The following is a 20,045-nucleotide window of genomic DNA, read 5'->3' as shown; positions in this document are numbered from 1 at the left end:
CACACAGCATCTTGTGAGCACCTCCATATGATTCCATTAGCATGACTGTACAGTCATGTACAATCCTATTCAGTTTCACTGATTCCTGTTGACCCTTCTTGTTGTTTTTAAATGATAATACTACATTTTCTGATGGATGTTGCTTTACATTGTTCATATCTGACCATGTACGTATTAAGGTGTAATATCCAGTAATCTCAGTTATCATGACTGGGAAATAATTGCTGGAACATTTAGAAGCAGTTGAACTTTCTGGTCTAAATTTCAGAAACGCAAATAGCTATAATGATGGAGAATTTAAGTGCCCTAACATCTTTTGAGAAACAAACATTGCCAAGCATCGTTGCTTCCCCAGGAAATTCTGGGCTTATCTTGCCAACAGCTTTCTCCCTCAGATGGTGGAAGAAGGCACAAGAGGATCAGCTAACCTTGGCTTGATTCTTCTCTGTAAAAAAAGATAGATATTCTTCTCTGTAAGAAAGAGAAACTAAAAGTGAGCATAATTAATTGAATATATGCCATGAAGTTGGTGTTAACTCTTAGTGACCATGATCTGTCTTCAGCCTGGCCCTTCAGCTCTTCCAATGGTGCACCCATCACTGCTGCACTGGAGTCCATCCACCTTGCTGCTGATCATCCTCTTCTTCTTTTTCCTTCCACTTTTCCCAGCATTATAGACTTCTCCAAAACACTGGTTCTTCACACAATGTGTCCAAAATGGGATAATTTGAGCCTGGTCATTTGTGCCTCGAGTGAGAACTCTGGGTTGATTTGTTCAATTATCAATTTGTTTGTTTTCTTGGCAAAAAACTGAGCATAATCAAGCATTTACCTTGGACTTCAAAAAAGGAGATTTTAATAATTTCAGAGGGAAGATTAGTAGGATCCCTGACATGAGAAGTTAATGGGAAAAGGAGGTGTGGGAGTCCAAATCAAGGGAGATATGCAAAGGACAGTTGCAAATAATTCAATGAGAAAAAAGTGGAGGAAAGTTAAAAAAAAAAATCAATGTAGTAGAGGAAGACATTAATGAAAACAAAAAGGACACATAGGAACAGTCCATTCAGGAGGCATCAACAGAGGAGACATAAAGAAAGTCTAGACTGAACTAAAGTTGGCAGGGAGCGCTAAGAAAAATATATGTATACCAATTACTGAATGAAGATGGCAAAATGCTAATAAGCAACAAAGAAAAGGCTGAACTATTTAGATTCTGTTTTCTGCAACAGGAGAGCATGTATTTCACTGAGCAACTGTAATCTGCAATTCAAGCAGATTGAAGTTGGAGGGAATGAAGCTTGATAAAAAACATAGTAAGGGAATATTTATGTGCTTTCATTGAGTTTAAATCTCAAGGGGCAGATCTCATCATAGGGAAATCCTGGAAAATTGGTGAAGAGCCAGATGACTGGAGGAAGAGATTATGGAGCAGGTCTCAAAGAGATCAGTCATTATATAGCTTGAAAACATTGTAGAAATGACCAAAAATAAGCATGGATTTATCAAGAACTAACTTTAATTCATGTTTTAATCAGGTAGAGTGTGATGATAATATATTGTTCAGGGCTGTCCACAGGGAGGGGCCAAAAAATTCAAGATGGCAGCTGGAAACATGGGATCAAAGCTCTGTCCTTTTTTTTACATGCATTGCAATGCACTAAAAAAGGGCAGGGCTTCAATCTCATGGTTGTAGTTACCATCTTGATGTTTTCGAACCCCTTGTGGACTCCCTGATACCTCGATTTCAGCTAAACATTTGACAAAGTATCCTGTGACATTCTGATTAACAAACTAGTTAAGTATGGACTGAATTTAACTGAAAGAGGGTTTAAGGTTAAGTAAAAGAATTGGAGATAGAACAAATGAGGTTCTTGTTTACCTAGGGCAGTAAAAGGTAATGAAGATAATGACTTAAGTTGAGAGAGTGCATCTAACCTTCTTTGAATAACTCAGGTTCATACAACAATAGCAAGTTGACTTCACTGACCTTTGTAATATTATTTTTTAAAATAAATCACATTTAAAAGGAAGCACCTGCTTTCTCTTTCATTACTCTTCCACATCATCTTGTCAAGAAGACTTTAAAACATTTATTAAAAGGAAACAGCAAGTTTGGGTTTTGCCACATTTTAACATTCTCAGTAGCTGCAACAAATATTGGCCCCTTCAGTGCTATGGGATAATCTTGAACTGAAACCAACCTTTACATGCCTTAGTGAGATGGTCATATGCTTAAGAGTCATGTGTTCATCACAGTTGGTTGGAAGAGAGGACATTATGGAAGCTTCATTGATCACCATGGCAGTGCTAGCAATAAGGAAGAAGAGAGATTGAACAGATGATGGGAAGTCTGTACTGTATATGGAGACCAAATTCCCTTACTGGGTCCTAAAATAAAGCATATAATGGCCTCAATTGTACAAAATATATATCTTTCTTTGCTGACTAGCTGGCAGTACCTAGCCCACTTTGGCTGATCGCAGAAAGCAAGATGGATAAGACTTCTGTGGTGAGCTTCAGGAAGTTTTAAACTGTGGCATTAAAAAAAAGAAGGCAAAGCAAATCCGTATTGTTGTCAAGAAAACTACATGGATATGTCCATGAAACTCCCAGGAATTAAGCACAACCTGAAGGACATTTTAAGTATTTTATTTGGGAATGAGGATATCTTCTGCTCATTGCTCTTGATTCATAGCTTTATATTTACTGTCTACATATAAGCCCCATCAACATTTTTTAGCACTGACATGATATGCATGGCTAGGATTGAAAGGGACCTAGGTGATCAATAGTCTTAGCCAGTGCAGGAATCTACTTGTACTACCTCGTATGTGGGCTAAATATCATAATAGTTTTAAGAAGGTTATTTTTGGAAATCTGGTGCTACTTGTTGCACAACTAGGTAAACTAAGTGAATAATCATAATCAACAATGTATTGCCTGTTTAACAGATGTAATGTAACCTATCTTTAAGTAATCTTCATCAGCCCTGTTGGAGTTTTTCCCTTTTGTGCTTTCACGCTCAAAACAAGAGTACCTACTTTAAAACCTCTACATTTTAGTTAAGAGGTAACTAGATTCTGAAATCTTGCGATGGAGCCCAGTGGAAAACCTGCTGTAAGTTTATAATTCATCAGCCCAGTCCAGTGCACTCTACAGATGCAATTTGCTTTGTAATATCACTTGCACAGAGAAATGCTAATGATTACCTTGCACCTAACACTTATGTTAACTCACTCAGATTGTGTCAAAGTGCAGGGTAACAATGCATGTCTCAGATATGGATGATTACAGTACTGAAGATTACTTAGCTATTTAATGGTTACCTTGGAGGCCTTTTTCAATAATGTCCTTGCTCTGTCTGTTTATTTATGGAGTTAACTATTGGATTGTTAGAAACCTACTTATTTCTGGGAAAAGCACTCAAGTATACAGAATAAGTGGCACTGGATTTTTTTTTTCCTTTTAGTTCAAGGATGGACCATATTTTGGTGTCGTTCTATAGTTTCTGGATGGTGAAGGACCAAAGGGTAGGTAGGACAGCATCACCTATGCAGATGGAACTTAGTTTAGAGATAGGAAGTTTGGGGGTTTTCTTTGTTTTTTAATCATCATATAGATATTTCAAACCTTATATTAAAGTCTTCATGTATTTTTCAACCCAAAATGGAAAGAAACTCTGCAGTTTTAAATAACTGTGACCAGTGGGTGATCTGAAAATTACAGAAGTGTGACTCGGGGGCTTTCTACAGCTCTTGGTTACCCATCTGTAATTACTTTTCTAGATTACTTACATGAAAGAAATGTTTTAATCTCCAATAAGCCTCAACCCTTGGAATTCAGTCCTGTCTCCATTATTCTTGCATTTTTTAGTATGATCCTCTTGTTCACCTACCAGGTTTCTACATATACTTCATGTATGAGTATTTAGTGGATCAACAGATCAGATGCTGATCCTTGGTAACCACAAATATGAATTGAGGTTCTTTGAAGAACACTACCCACAATACCGCCCTTTAGACTGAATGCGTGTTACAGTACAGATCCTCTTGTGAAAGCTGCACATATTCATGTTGTAAATCACAAGAAAGTTTTAGAATAGAATTACAGGGGTTTCCTTGCTTCATTTCTTCTGATTTATTCCAGATAAAGGTAAAGAGATTCAGCAGATTAAATTGAGATGGCTATGTTCAATTCAGCAGATTAAATCAGGACGGCTATAATCAATGGAATTTGATTATGTAATCAACTCTTTAATAAAATGTGTTCAAAAATTCTACATAAGATGATGCAAACCAGACACATATTAAAAAAGGAAAGCATAGGGCCACATAATTCAGATAGATGGCCCCAGTGCTCTTTTGAATGTCATTTTGATGACTAAGCTTCATCTTTCCTTAGAGTTTTTAGAGCACACCAACTTGGTAAAGACTGAAAGAACAACCTGTAAAATTAACGGTAGGGCTTTCCTTTTTCTTTAGGTATTTTTAGCTGTAACCATGAAATGTCTGTGTGGTTTCCTTTATGCTTTTCAAAAGAAAATGAAAAAAAAGTTTCACTGTAATGGCAAATGGTGCTGATTATTATCCAAAAATGCTACCTTTTAGAAGACTTCTGAAAGATGCTGTTGCAAGCTGAAACCTAGGTTTTCCTTACTATTTGCACCAACCTCAATAATCAATATTTATTAGCAAAGTTCCAACTCTTAAAAGTAAGGTAATATGATTACAGATAAAATACAAACTATGTGTCAGGTGCTGAAAGCAAGTTCTTCCTTTTCTTAACCCCTATGCTTCATAGCAACTTGGTTCATATTTAACTTTTGGCTTGACTTGGCAGCTTGCTCAGAAAGATCCTCACTACTGCTAAAAAATGGCAACATTATATTCACCTGTTCTCTTACACCTACTTTAATTTTCTAATAATTGTCATTATGATGTGAATTTTCTCCATGGCAGACAACGGTGTGCATCATAGAAAGGTAATGCATAGCATTATGGATATAATAGGCAATTCATATCCTAGCAATGGTAAAGTAATTTATATCAGCTACATTTAGCGGAATGTTAAAGAAATGAAAGAATTTACTATGGAGCTACCATTTGTTATTATCAGTACATTCTGTGTAATACCCAATTCAGGATTACTGCCTCATGCTGAGGAATGGAAAGAGTACAGAGAAGAGCAACAAAGTTGGTAAAGGGCTTGGAAGTTAAATCCTACAAAAAGTGGTTAAAGGAATTTGGTATGTTGACCTTGAAGAAGAGAAGGTGAAGGGGAGGCATGATAGCAGTTTTCTGATACCTGAAGGGATGTCACAGGGAAGAGGGAATAGATCTAGTTTCCCTAGCACCTGAGTGTAAGTCAAGAACCAACAGGTGGAAACTTTACAGTGAGAGATCCAAACTTGAACTAAGGAGGAATTTCCTGACTGTGACAGCTCTTAAGGAATGGAACAGCTTGCCTCCTGAAGTGGTGAGTGGCCCATAACTGGAGGTCTTCAAGCCAAGAGTGGACAGCTGTTTGTCCAGAATGGTCTGAGGATTCCTGCACTGGGTGGGGGTGGACTACAAGACCTCCAAGGTCCCTTTCAACCCGAAGATTCTATGATGCACCAGCATTATAAAATATGCATTAAGTGACCTTTGATTTTCTTCAAGGACAAATTGAAATGACCAATTTTATTACCTGGATCCAAGAAGAAAGTATTAATATGTGGGGTTTTGTTGTTGTTTGTTTATGGCTATGCAGCCACTGTTTAAACATCTTCATCAAAGGAGACTTCACCATTTCCTGAAGCAGTCTGTTCCATTGTTGATCAGCTGTTACCATTAGAATTTTTTTCCTGATGTGCAGCCTAGATCTGCCTCCTTGTTTTTCAGACTCACTGATCTTCTCTTATAGTCAGGAACAACCTTGAATGATCCTGTCCTGTCTTCCACATGACAGCCCTTCAGATATTGGAAGACAGCTGTCATGTCTTCCCACAACTTCTCCACATTTTACCAAATGTTTCCAACTGTTCCTCCTAATTTTTTTCTTTCTACCCCTCTCCCCCTGCAAAATCTACTGGCAGTTTAGACCTATGGAAAAAGAGGGAGATTAACTGAATGTGTTATGAGAGAGAGAGAGACTGACCCAATGTCACCAATCTGGCTTTGTGTCCAATGCAGGACTAAAACTCACATTCTCCTGGCTTCTAGCCTGATGCCTTAACCACTGCACTAACTGGCTGTCATATAATAGATTACATGTTAATAAATATGGGCTACATAAATATGGCTCCCTTTATGGGTATAGGAAGAAAAAATATCTATCCGTTTACAGCATAAGGAAGAAGCAGTTGTAAGAACCAATATGTCTAATTTGACTCTAGAATCAAATGATGTAGTAACTTTTCTTATGTAATGCTATTTCTAGAATAGAATAGTCTATTCAACAATATCAAATAGTTATATAAACAAATTGTTAAAAGTCACCATATCATTCTGCAGCTAAGCATAATTAAAATACTGCACAAGTACATAGATGTATCATCTTAGTAATTGAGGCAAATGTTGTAAAGGTTTGAGTTTAATATTATTTTTTATGATATAGTGATTTGTCCTAATAAAAATAGTAACCAATGGCAGATTTTTTAAAAGGTTTTTATGTCTTATGATTTTGTTAAACTACCTTAAAATGAAATGCAGTGTTGGCACATGAAACTTACTACAGGTATAGTTTTGCTCCGTGGCAGTATCCTAGCTAATGAGGCTAAACTGAGAGATAATTACTGCTAACTGAAAACTTTTCCCAATATCCCGTTATGATAACTTGATCCATTAGCAATTGTTGACTAATTATTTTAATGAGTTGTTTGGTGAATGGGTAGCCATCTAAATCAAATGAATGAATGAATGAATGAATGAATGAATGAATGAATGAATGAATGAATGAATGAATAGATTTCAGGTTTTGGTTTTAACTGCATTGATTATATGGTTACATTTTGTATTCTGCATTTTACATGTAGTTAGCTGCCTTGAGTGTTAGAATAAAGGTGAGGTGTTAGATTCAATAATAAATAAATAGACTACAGACATATTCAGAGAACGAAAAACATAACTATATAGAGGCAGAGATTGAGGCAGAGATAAAGATGTATATGAAGAAGACACTAGTTGGATCCTCTGTAGAAACTGCTTTATCTCTGCCATTTTTCTTCTTCCAGGGATATTTTCTGTTTTATAGCCCCAGGAGAGGACCAAAGTAGGATCACCATGGTTGCAGAGTGAAAAGCTGAGAGAATTAATTTCCCCTGCCTATGCATGCTTTAACTTGCCTGCATTCTTTGCTTTATATTGATTCATTTGTCAACCCAGGGCATGGATCTGTTTCCATCATGTCCAGTTTTGCCCTGAAAAAATAAAATGAGATCCTGTATTTCACAACTGGTGTATCAGCATGTGTCCATTTCAGTATCTATCTGTAGAGCTCCTAACATTTTGACTTGGGTCTAATTCCTTAGCTCTTGCCCCAGAGGATTCCATGAATCATTTTTATGGGTGTGGGTGTGCGTGTTCCTTCACTGAATGCCTTCTCTCTTGTAGGCTATACTTACGCTTAGTGTCTTTTAAGACAAGTGTGATTTCTAAGGGATGTCATTGAGATACTGGGCATTAAAAACCCATAAAAGAAATTCACAAAGAGATGAATTCCTGTTATGTGGAGAAGTAAATCAAGGCAAGCAACTTTTTCCAGCCAAGGGGAGAAACTTTTGGGGTTTTTTTGGTTTGTTTTTTGTTTGTTTTTTTAGATGGTGGTGCCTTGTATTTGGTGATATCATCCAAGATTTGTTTTGTTTCTTTTTTATTTTTCTCAGATTGGGGAAGGGATTTAAGTGTAAAGTGCACTGTCAAGAATGGATGTTTATACAGCCCAGTTTTGCAGGAGTGTTTCAAAATGTCTGTGGTCCTAAGAAGTGGAGGGCCGATTAATAGATGTTAATACAGATAAAAAGTAAAAATGACAGCCACGATGGTCCGCTTGAAGCTCTGCCCCTTTTTATGTGCATTGTGACTGCCATCTTGACTTTCTAACCATACCCTGCAGACCCCCAGACCTCAATACAAGCTGTGAGATGGAGATTTGTAGTGTTTTTTGTATCAGTTGATTGGCATTTTTTCCCCCCAGTAGTATAACTTCAAATCTGGTTACCAGATAAGAGCGGCCAAAATCAAGATGACAGGAGATGGTAGTAAAATAACATCTCTCACAAAATAACTATTTTCTGGCCTCTAGTGACTGCCTGGAGTTTTGCAGCCTACATCTAAGTTAAATGGAATTGAATATAAATTAACCCAGAGCAGTACTGCCAATCTTAAGGCTGACATAATGCAAAAAAATAACAATGTGATGGAACTGACATGTAAGGAGTTTTAACAGTAATAAAGTCCAGTTGGAGTAAGAGGACACAGAAAGCTTTTTTATATCATGGTGTATGTTACATAATCCAACGAAGTTACATGGCTGACCTTGAATTCTCATTCAGGCACTTGTGTAATTTTTGTAAATTCTATATGTATCAAAAATGTCAGACATAATAAATAGTTTTAAACAGATGTCTGAATAGTGTCAGAAAGGCAACACCTTAGAGATTTCAAGAATTTACGGGTTCTTGCTCTTGCCTAAATAGTCACACTCAGTAAGTATCACAAAGGAAACCCAAAGTAATATATTCTTCAAAAGTGAGATCTTGACCATACTGAATCCTGTGAGAATTCTGATAATTATTCTAATAAATAAACAATATCTCTTCTGCTTCAGAATCTGTATTCAATGACAAACAGATTTCTGGCTCTTGGATGCAAAAAAGCCATCCTGGAAACCCACTTGATTTTCCTACATAGTATAGTCAGCTCACTAGCCAAGATCAGATCACTGCTTCCTATTGCTAATGACTAGGATCACAGGCCAACTCAGTGCCAACCTCCAATACAGAGTGGACAGGGCAATTTGGATAATTTTAACTCACTTAAGGTAAGAGAGATTTTGACTAAGTAACCCACTCCCTAATTCAAACTCTACCATGAATCTCTGCCTCTGATATGTAATCTGAGAACTGTGCTATAAAAGGAGAGAGGAAAGAACTATTGGATTCTGCAACTAACAGGTTGACTTCCAAGTTACAGCAGTCCTTGTAATAAGAAAACCATCTCTTCTCCTTATCACAACAGCTTGCAGAAGGAAAAGGAAGTTAAAAGAGATCTCCTTTCAGTTATTTGCTCCCCATTGTTTTCCTTCTGTTTTTGTAGCTGTCATCTCCTTAACTCGCTTAAGGACCACTGTTTCCTTTTAAGGAAAATACAAAGAAATTAATTGTATACACTTCCCACTGCAGCTCCACTGCATTCAGGAGAACCATTATTCACTAACCCTTACCCTATCAAGCTCTCTTCTTGAAATCTGCCATGAATATTTCTTAGTATAGGATCCATTTTACCTGTAAATGTCATTTCCATCTGTCTCACTACAGACAAGATAGTGAGTGTTTTTATATCACTGTGAATGAGCATCCATGAGGGAAAGGGAACTCATGACGTCCTTGCATTGTTTGACACACATATGATGACAACATGACCCACATGATGTCAGTGGGATTAACTAGCACATGCTTCAGATTTTGACAAAAGGGAGGGGGTGACAACCAGAAGGGGTAGCTGGACAAACTGAAGTAAAAGATTGGTGAATAGCTTGAATATGCTGTTTAATTAACAAAGTCTTCTGTGGTCTCCCACCACTGCCACCACCACATTTTCTTTTGGAAACTGTCTCCATGCTGCCTGCAGTTAGGATTGCAGCCCAGCTGAAAAAAAGCCATTCTTCAGGGTTGAAGCTTCAGGGAAAATAATGGGCTTTGAAGTTATTGACTTCTTCCATTTGAGGGATGTGGTTGGGTTGTAAGAATGATGGAATGGTTGAAAGACATGATCTACAGATAACTTTTTGTCTCAATGTAGTTATCCTTGAGGCTTAATTTGACCAGTAATTAACCCCAGAGTTTGTGTAACTAGCCAAAGAACTCATGAAAGTGGCTTAATTCTAGAGCAACAGTTAAAAAGAAAGTGCTTTTTTGGAGCAAGTCCTGAATAATTTCCTACTTATCTATAGAATGCAACCAATATATGCAGAATACAGCTTCAAGACTTCTTTGAAATCCTCAGCTCTGGTTATGTACTGGGTATGTTCACAAGCAAACCAGTACAAGGATAATAATGCAGGTTGCCAGGGTTGTCCGCAGGGTATGGTCAAAACAATCAGGATGGCAGCCCCAACAGTGCAATCAAAGCTCTGCCTTCATGTTGACCATTTTTTGCCACACCCAGCAAACACCCCTGCAGGTTGCAACAATGTGATGTTCTACTACCAGAGTTACAAGTTATAAAAAACAAAATAAAGTTTGCAGTAATATGATGTAGCTTTTTGGTGGTCAGGTCTAAATAGCAAAGTGCCTTTTCAACAATGAAAAATCTGACAAATGCTTTTGATTGTCTTTTCCCACAAGGATTAGACAATGAATGATTTGACAGTTGTTTTAAATTTGTTAAGAAGACAGTTGGACAATATTCCATGGCAATAAAATTAATAGCAGCCTGCTATCTAAAGAAAACACAGTTGGCACTTCATAATCAACTCTTCATATAGTTGAATATTGAAAATATTTGTATTTCAAAGGGAGAAATGGCTCAGTGGTAAGATGCAATCTTAGTCTGGAGAGAAGGTAGACCAACATAAATCCACCATATCCCTGAATCAACAAAGCAGGCACCTGCTTTGCTAAGACGCCACAGCCTTTCATTTTCCCCACTTCTCCCCTATCTAGAATATGTGAGTGTTTTGTTTGATTTATCTTCTATTTCAGCCACCACTTCTATCTTCCATCTCCTTCCTACTCCTCCCATTGACATCAGTGACAACTGTTAAAACAGGATAGATGAGAAACTTCTGGGGGAAAATATGAAAGTGTGCCATGGCAGAAAAAGATAATTGTGATCCAGCTATTCAATTTGTTTCAATAGATTAGGTTTTAAAACAAATGTTGGGCTGTGGGAAGGGTCTTTTCAGTTGTAGTTCAAAAATCTTCTCAGGGTCTGTAGACTATACAGTCTCCTTTATTTTTATTGCTTCACAGTACAAAAGGAAAGAAAAACAAAATAAGAGCTACAACAAAATACAAAACAATATTACACATAGAAAAATACCTCCAAACAACAAACACCCCCATCAGATTAATATGCAAAACAAATTAAACCTTCCCCACACAGAATCCTGTTTATCAGTGTTTCCATGTCATTGTTAAATATCAGCTTATTCAAGAGTGAACACATTTCTTCAAGACTTTAAGTCCCAAGGAGTAATTTCTTGCTGACTGCCCAGAATTATCTGACTGTTACATTCCAAGCTTGATATGTCTAAATTCTTCATAAAGTGATAAATTACAAATTTTCATGCCATGTCAGTCAGACAGTACTCCACTGCTAATTGTTCTGATCTGGTGTGTTTTAATGAAACTTGCCTGTATTTGCTAAGGGAGAGGTTTATAATGATATAGTTCTACAAAGAGGGGACCAGAATACATCTGAGGGTTGGCAATGGTGCTAAGGTTACTATCATCTCTGGCAATCTTGTCACACCAAGAAACAATCTTCTGGGAACCTGTCAGTCACTCTCTGTGGTTTTATCTTGAGATACAGCACTCATTTTCATTATTTTGGTATTGATGATACAATACAAAGAAATAACCAATTGGCATAAGAAACAGAATTCTGAAATTTGTCTCTGTTTTTACTAGAAGCAACCAGAACATAATGTAATTACTGATAACTATCAGAATTTGAATAAGCAGACTTTTTTCAGACAAGAGGACAAAAAAGAAAAAAGAAAAAAAACAGACTTTTGAGTAATATGGTTAAACTTTTTAGAGATGTGTCTTCCAAGCCACTTTTACTATGATTATTATGAGGATGTTATCAAATGTCAGCTCTAAATTCCATCTGTAATTCATTTTAAAATGTAAGTTTAAATCTATTACAATGCATGCAAGTATTCATGTGACCTCTGAATCAGAAAGAAATCTCTAATAATAATATGTCCAGAGTCCACTAAAATGCAACTTTTCCTGCATAAGCCACATTTGTATTGTTCAGAAGGGAACCATTTATATGTTCTTAAAAGGGGGTTGGAAAAATCTATAGGCTTCTTTAAAATTGTATTCTATAGGTAACTTGTCTACTTCTAATTGTAACTTGTCAAGGAAGACATTGTCATTATGTCTGCTGGAACATACATCTTCAAGCATACAATGCAGTCAGTTTTTTCTTACTATTTATTAGTGGGAGGTTTCTTTCTCCCTTGTTATTTTTCTTAATAAAAAGTGACTTTAAAAAGTGACAGCTCTCTCTTTATAACCCAGAGAGAGCACTAGTTAGATGTAAGTTGGACAGCAAAAATCAGATTGTCATAAGCCATTCACATTTGATGACATTACACATTTGGTGTGTAAAATTTAAGATGATCATATAGTTAATGTATATATAATTCCACAATTTATTCACCTTCTGTAGTCACCCAACTGGCTTCCATGCCTAAGGCAGGACCTGAACTCAGGTTTCCTCACTCCTAATCCTGCACCTTTAACCACTACACCAAACTGGCTCTTGTACAATATTATAATAGCTGTTAAATATATTGTGTTAAAAATGAATTATTTTTGTTACAGAATTGTAACAGCACCAAAACCATTTGATGCAAGTGGGTGTCAAAAGTGAAAAGTGTGTTTACGATCACCAGGAAGACTTGGTGACTCATTTGGACACTTGCCCTCTCTTGAGATTCCCCTCTTAAATACACTTTTAGCTCTTGGGATGGCATAATTGTAGCCACTTTGCTCAAAGAATTGAGTAATCTATAAACTCAGATTTATGATGTTTTAGCATTTCACGTTATTAAAGTAATTGGATTGGCACTTCCAGTATGTTGATCACTGTAGCTCATGTATTACATTATGTGCAGAATAATGTTGTCATGGGTTAGATGTGGGAGATAAACATGTTTTTCTCTATCTGGATGATTTGCCCTCCTCTTTGTAAACTTAGCCAGAATGATAGCTATACTAGGCAAGATCCTCAGACAATTAACAGCATGTTTCTAAGCACTTGGAGACACATGCTACAGTTATCAAGAGCCACCATGGATTTGTCACAACAAATCGTGCCAGACTAATCTACTTTATAGAGTTAGATGGACTCATTTGGCTGATCAGACCCCCAACATTCTTGATATTGGCTTCACTTAAGCTTGGAGGGAAATATCAAGTAGAGTGCTACAGTTCTGGATCCTATGATGTTCAACCTTTTTATAGGTAACTTAGATGAGATAGTTGAGAGAAAAATTACCAAGTTTTCAGATGACACAATTCTGAGAGCTAATATTTTAGAAGACAGACAAAATACTCAAAAAAATCAAGGCAAGCTTGAGTAGTAAGCTGAGAGGATAGAATTTACCAGGGAGGAATGTGAAGTTCTCCATGTGGGGAGGATACATGTAAGACACAAGTATAGGATGGTGCAGACCTGGTTGGGCAGCAGAACATGTGAAAGGATCTTGGGGTTTTTGTAGCAAGAACGTAGGCCAGCACTGTATCTGGTAAAAAAAGCAAATGGAGACAGGACAATGGAGATCACTGAATATAATTGCTCCATTCTATTCTACCTTGAGTTGAGGCTGAGTACTGTGGCCAGTTCTGGGCACTACTGTTCAAAAAGGTCAGTAATAAATTGGAGCAAGTTGAGAAAAGGGCTATGGTGAGGGTCTGGAAACTAAGCCCCATGAGGAACAGTTAAAAGATCTAGGTATGTTAAGCTTACAGAAGAGATGACTGAGTGTTCAAATATCTGAAGGGTTGTCACACAAAAGAGGACAACCCTGCTTATTTTCTGTTGCCCTAGAGCATGCTGGCTGGGGAATTCTGGGTGTTGAAATCCACACATCTTCAAGTTGCCAAGGTTGAAAAACACTGCCCTAGAGGGTTAAAATTATAAAGAAGGAGGTTCAGGTTAGATATCAGGAGAAACTTCCTAACTGTGCAAGCTGTCAGAACAGGTTGTCTCATGAAATGATGAGTTGAGTTTTACTAGGGTCTTCAGACAGGCTGGATGTTTACCTGTCAGAGATGGTCCAGTGGGTCCTGCACTCCTGCACTTGGAAGGCTGGACTAGTTGACCTCTAAGGAACCTTCCATTCTGTGGTACTATGGTTCATTTATAACAACTCTACAGATGTTTGCTGCAAGTTGTAAGGCTGAACAGCTGTCTGTTAATTATCAAAAATGGAAGTTGCTGTTTTTGAGGGGAGAAAAAAAACAAACTTCAAAACTGATAGAAATCCAAATGAGCCTGGGGGTAATCCTTCAAGCTATGCCAGCAGGGAAGACGTATTGCAGTGTACTCTGTTGAATGTGCTCAAAGTAGTGCAGTTGCCATTATAAGATTCTTCTGTACAAAAAGTGAGTCCTGCGTTCTGCTGTCTTAAAGAGTTTTTGAGGGGAAGTTGTTAACTCAGTTGCTATACAGGCCGCAAATAGGAATTGTGATCTATTTTTGCAGTTCCTAGTTGTGTTCCAAAGAAGATACTGCAAATTGTGATGGGGTTAATCTCAACAAAGGCTTGGCTTTAGCTGTATTTTTAAAAGGTTTGATTAAAACTTGTTTTTGCACCAACTGGTTAATTATTAGATATGACAGAAAAAATTCACTCCATCTGGAGAAAAATATCCAGTTTTATAGTTTCTCTTTTGAATGTGTTATTGCATGGGGATTTGCCAATGCCAACAGACTATTAAAAAAATTGCACAGTGCAGCTACAGAGGCTCAAATCTGATTCCCATTTAGTTCTTTAAGGAGTCACTAAGAATAATTTTATAGTCCTGAAAGTATCCCTGGGACTTATACTACCTTGATTTAAAGTTTTACCTACAGTACTACTGATGGGCTGATATAACAACTCTCCAACTGTCCCTTTTTCTAAGAAATCCAAGTGATCAGGCAAGGAACCCAGATTCGAATGTTTTTTATCAGTCCAAAACCTGGACATCATCAGCAGCATAGGGCAATTTTTGTGCCATCACCCATCATATGTGTCTAAAGTCAGTTAGCATGATTTAATCTAACATTGGTGGAGAACTATATATTTGTAGGCTGGTCTGTTTGACTGTAATAAATTAAACTAAACTAAGGGGATACAGGAAATCTGAAGGGCAAAAGTGGACCAGAATGATGCTAATGCATGGAATAACAGTTGAAAATCACTGCAATTTTGCAGGATTAACATACGAATAGTCTCTGTAAAAACAATTATAGGTTATAAATCCTTGTCTAAATGTAGTTTGAAAAATACAGTACAAAATTAATAAGGCAGGCCTAGAGATGATTACATATCTTATTGCTTGCATATGCTGCCTATTGAATAACTTGCGTATAAAAAACGGACATCCATTACAGATAGCATTGCATTTATCTTTCCAGAGGTTTCTGTATGGAAGCAAAAAGCAATGGAGGTGATAGATTATACATGACAACCCTGCATGTTGTTACACAAAGAGGTTCCAATCCTCAGTATCCTCTGAGAATTGTTCAATATTCTTGATGGTACCTTATGTCTGGAATGCCTAAGATACGGCATTTTTTATGTCCTTAGTAATCAGTCAAATATAGCATGACATTCAAGCAGTTTTTAGATGACGCCACTTCAGCTGGATCACCTTGAGCATTCATATACAAGGAGCATGAGATCTTCTATTCTGTATAGATGTCAGAAATGTAAGCACTTTATCCTAAGAAATTTGATGACTACTCAAAAACTAGTATTTCGAACTAATCAAATATTTTGATTATACAAATTGGTGAGTTATCCTACATGCTAGCTCAGAGGTCCTATTCATCAGGTCTGCTTGCCAAATCCTCCCTCTGCTTCCCATAGCTTCTTCCTCTCCCCAAGCAAACCAAAAATTTGGCCGGGAATTGGCCAGGATCCATGTCCCAAAGGAATATTGAACATATTAAAGTGTGCACCCTGGAATCAAGACGCAAGACATTTATGGGTCTAAAAGGAACCAAAATATTATGAAAACTTGCAGCTATTATGAAATAGTATGAAAACTAGAAGCAATGCATTCCAAAACATCCAATCTAAAAGTGCAGATTAATGATTAATCTGAGAGCAAGGAAGAAATTTTCCTGCTTTCTATCTTAAGTGGAGCTTCCTGGCTCCAAGGACGACATCAGTTCAATGACTAATGTATGCTTTTACTTGCCTACTCACCCAAAGGTGAGCAAGGAAGCCTGTACCATCCAGATAGATGGCCTTACTGAGAGGTGGCAACTCTCTTGCTATAATTGTTCTCACTAGACGACAGTGACAAGTTGGATAAGTCACCTTTCCTACTGAAGGAATTCTGTCTCTTATTTAACTAATAACTTTCAATTTACACTAGGAGCAATTAGATGAACTACAAAAACTCTTTCCTAGATTGAACTAACATATTAAATCCATGCATGTGCAGCAGTGAGGTTCATCCACTAAGGCAAGAATGCCTAGAAACGATATTCATGTATTCCAAGAAATAGGTAGCGTATAAAATAGCTGACAGTTTCTGAGCGAACTGGAAAGATAGTTCAGAATTTCATAGAATTGTAATATGGAAGGGTTCGAAAAATTCCTTCTAAGGGACCTAGAAGTCCAATCCCCTGTCCAATACAGGAATACATTACTACAGCATCCCTCAACAGGTAGTCATATAACCTCTCTTTAAATACCTCCAGCAAAGGAGAGCTCATCACCTCTCAAGGCGGTCTGTTCAATTGCTGAACAGCTCTTAGGATTACAGATTCTGCAATGGGCATAATATTCTAGGTGTGGCCTGACCAATGAAGAATATAGTAGAAAGGAATGTTGATTTCTCTTAATCTTGACACTCTACTTCTGTTGATGCAGCCTAGAACTTCATTTGATCTTTCTGCAGCTGTATCACCCTGTTGGTTAATGTTCAGCTTGTGACCCACCAAGGCACAGATCTTTTCACTTGTACTGCTACCCTGTATTGTCCCTCCCATCCTATACTCGTGCTTTTGAATTTTCATATCCAAAGTTAGGGCTTTGCATTTGTTTCTGTTGAAGTTCATGTTGTGGGTTTCCTGCTTGTTATTCCAATTTGTCAAGATCTTCCTGCATCATGATATTGTCCCCTAAGATGTTTGCTACCCTTCCCAATTTATGCATCAACCAAAAATCTGTTATCCTCTTATCCTTATCACTTAAAAATATGTTGAACGACACAGGATCTAGAATGGGGCCCTATAGTATGCCACTCAGTGTTTCTACATTTTGTTATCTTTTCTCCTAGAATCTCATAGGAAACTTTGTTGAATGCTTTGCTGAAGTCAGGATACACTATATTCACCTCATTTCTGTGACCAATTAAAAAAAAAGAAAAGACATTACCTTTTCTGGCGTGAAAAGGTCTGGCATGATTTGTTTTTGATAAACCCATGTTGGCTCCTGCCAACACTGCATTCTTTTCTAAATGCTCATAAATTGACTGTTTAAAAGTTCTACGTGGTACTGACATTAAGTTGACCATTTTATAGTTACCTGGATCCTCTTTTTCCTTTAATTTAAATATAGGAATAACATTTGCATTACTCCAGTTGTTTGGCACCATGCCAATTCTCTGTGTTTTCTCCAAGAACATAGAAATGGGTTCTGGAATGACATCTGCAAGTCACAAGACACTCAGATGGAATTGGTCTGTCCTGGATATTTAAACTCATTTGAGATAGCCAGGTTCTTCCTAAACATCTCCTTGTTTATCTTGGATTTGCACTCTCCCCCCCCCCCAACCCACAAGTTGTTCTGCTTAGGTCCATTTGAATACTGTTCTCCATGAGGAAAGGACTGAAGCAACATAGGAGTTGAGATCTACACTCTTTATCGTCTGTTATCAACCTACCATCTTCAAGATGATGTGACCATTTCCTTCCAAGATTCCTACTATTTTTATCTCTTCAACCATTTCTTTTCTATTGGTTAGGACCAGATCTAGGATTTTGGATCCCCATGCTTCTTTTTCCCCCAACTTTCTGGAAAATGAAACAAGTCTGCAAGACCACTGAGGAATTTTTCAGTCCTTGCAGTCTTGCCAGAGTTGATTTTTCAACAGTCGTCTCCCATTAATTACAATGTCTTTTATCTCAGAAGGTTCCTTAATCTGGTTCAGGAAGGCTTCATCCAAAACTTTTGCCTGGCTCAGCAATCTATAGTAATAATATCACTGTGGTTTCCCTTCTCTGTACTGTTATCTAAATGCTTTCAACTCAAATATTCTCCTCATGCACAAATTCCTGTTTTTGTACCAGGTCAGTTCTTTGAGTGTTCACATGTTCTTGTGATGCTGTACTCTCAGAAGAGGAGGCTTGAATTTCCTTTTATCTCCAATGCACATCCGAAGTACCCATTGATGATGGATGATTGTTTACATTATCTACCTTCCTGCTACACCATCCTGAAGAGTCTTTCAACTTAAGTAGGAATTTTCCAGCCACCAATATCAGACTACCATGCCTAGCTCTGGTACCCACACCTTAAAACTGATATTGCAGAGCTAGAAGGGATACAAAAGGGCACAACCAAAATGATGGGGCAACCGACCACAAACATAAGATCTTTCAGGCTTGAATAAAGAAAGGTAGAAGCATTTTAAAGGTTTCCCTTCACCATAGAAGCCTGATTCAACCAACCGGGACAGGCTAGTACAGCAGTGTTTGCTTTCACTGAATTGCCCCACTACTTTTTTTTCCCCCTTTTGGGCAGTCAAGGAAGAAAAATATTGCTCCCTTTTTATGAAGAGTGGAAAACACAGGTAGAGTTTAATTGCAGCAATTTATAGTCAATCTGCAGAAGCCTAGGCCATCTGAGGCATTTCAGTCCCCACTCACACTGGCTACTAATAGAGTTGGAGGCTGACTATGTGCTGAATTATAAGCAGCAGGTCTTAAATGCTGGTTGCTGGTAGTATCAGTGGAAGGTAGTTATCACCCTCAAGTCCAAACTCGTGTACTTCCCAAATGCATCTGGTAGGACACAGTTTGTTGGAATAAGTAGGCATATCCAGCAAGGCTCTACTTAAGTAGTTAGGTAGATTCATAAATCCGGATGCAACTCAAGGTGCTGTTTGCCACCTTTAAAGTTCTTCCTGGGTCAGACCCTCAATATCTGTTTTATTCCTTGGTCTTATATAGGTGATTATATTGATAATGCTGTAAGGCTGTATATTTTCTTTTGTACTGTTTTCATCCTGACATTCATGTTGCTCAGAATAAGTTCTGACTGGAGCAGCCTCTAAGCCTGTGTGAGGAAGGGGGGAGGAAGGAAGGAAGGGTCAAATGAAAAGGTGTAGGGTTAATCCAAGAGAAAAAAAATACCTTGAAAATTGATCCATTATATTGGTAACAGTGATCAATATTGGTGGCAGGGCTGTCACTTAGAGTGTAGATATCAGGAATAAAAGATTGTCTGACCAAGTTGGTTGGGAATTCTGGGAGATGTAGTTTCAATTCATTTGCAAAGCACAAAGTTGGGGAAAGTTGGGATAGATAAACCAGTGGAATGACATAGTATAAGGCAACTTTGTATCTTTGTGCCTCTTTGTTCCTCCAATATTTTTTTACTAACAGACCTACAGTCACCCACAATCTGCTTTCCCGTTGCTCCCTTTGTTGTTGTTGTTGTTCAGTCGTTAAGTCATGTCCGACTCTTCGTGACCCCATGAACCATATTGTGCCAGGCCTTCCTGTCCTTCACTGCCTCCCTGAGTTTGCTCAGTTTCATGCTCATTGCTTCAGTGATGCTATCTAACCATCTCATCCTCTGCCGTCCTCTTCTCCTTTTGCCTTCAATCTTTCCCAGCATCAGGGTCTTTTCCTCTCTTCGCATTAGGTGACCAAAGTATC

At 37.7% G+C, this 20,045-nt stretch overlaps 1 protein-coding gene and 1 pseudogene across 2 annotated transcripts in view; both read left to right on the top strand.

Annotated features, from left to right (window-relative positions):
- Nucleotides 1–20,045, top strand: part of SEMA3A (semaphorin 3A) — a 191,895-nt gene that overhangs the window by 97,873 nt on the left and 73,977 nt on the right. The window lies entirely within an intron of this gene.
- Nucleotides 6,722–6,852, top strand: LOC112541132 (U4 spliceosomal RNA; annotated as a pseudogene).

The sequence above is a fragment of the Python bivittatus genome, unplaced genomic scaffold, assembly GCF_059951505.1.
Source record: "Python bivittatus isolate LINGU-HERP-01145 unplaced genomic scaffold, Pbiv_v1 ctg000120_np1212, whole genome shotgun sequence".
NCBI classification, from domain to species: Eukaryota; Metazoa; Chordata; class Lepidosauria; order Squamata; family Pythonidae; genus Python; species Python bivittatus.
This window is presented reverse-complemented; position numbering and strand designations above follow the sequence as displayed.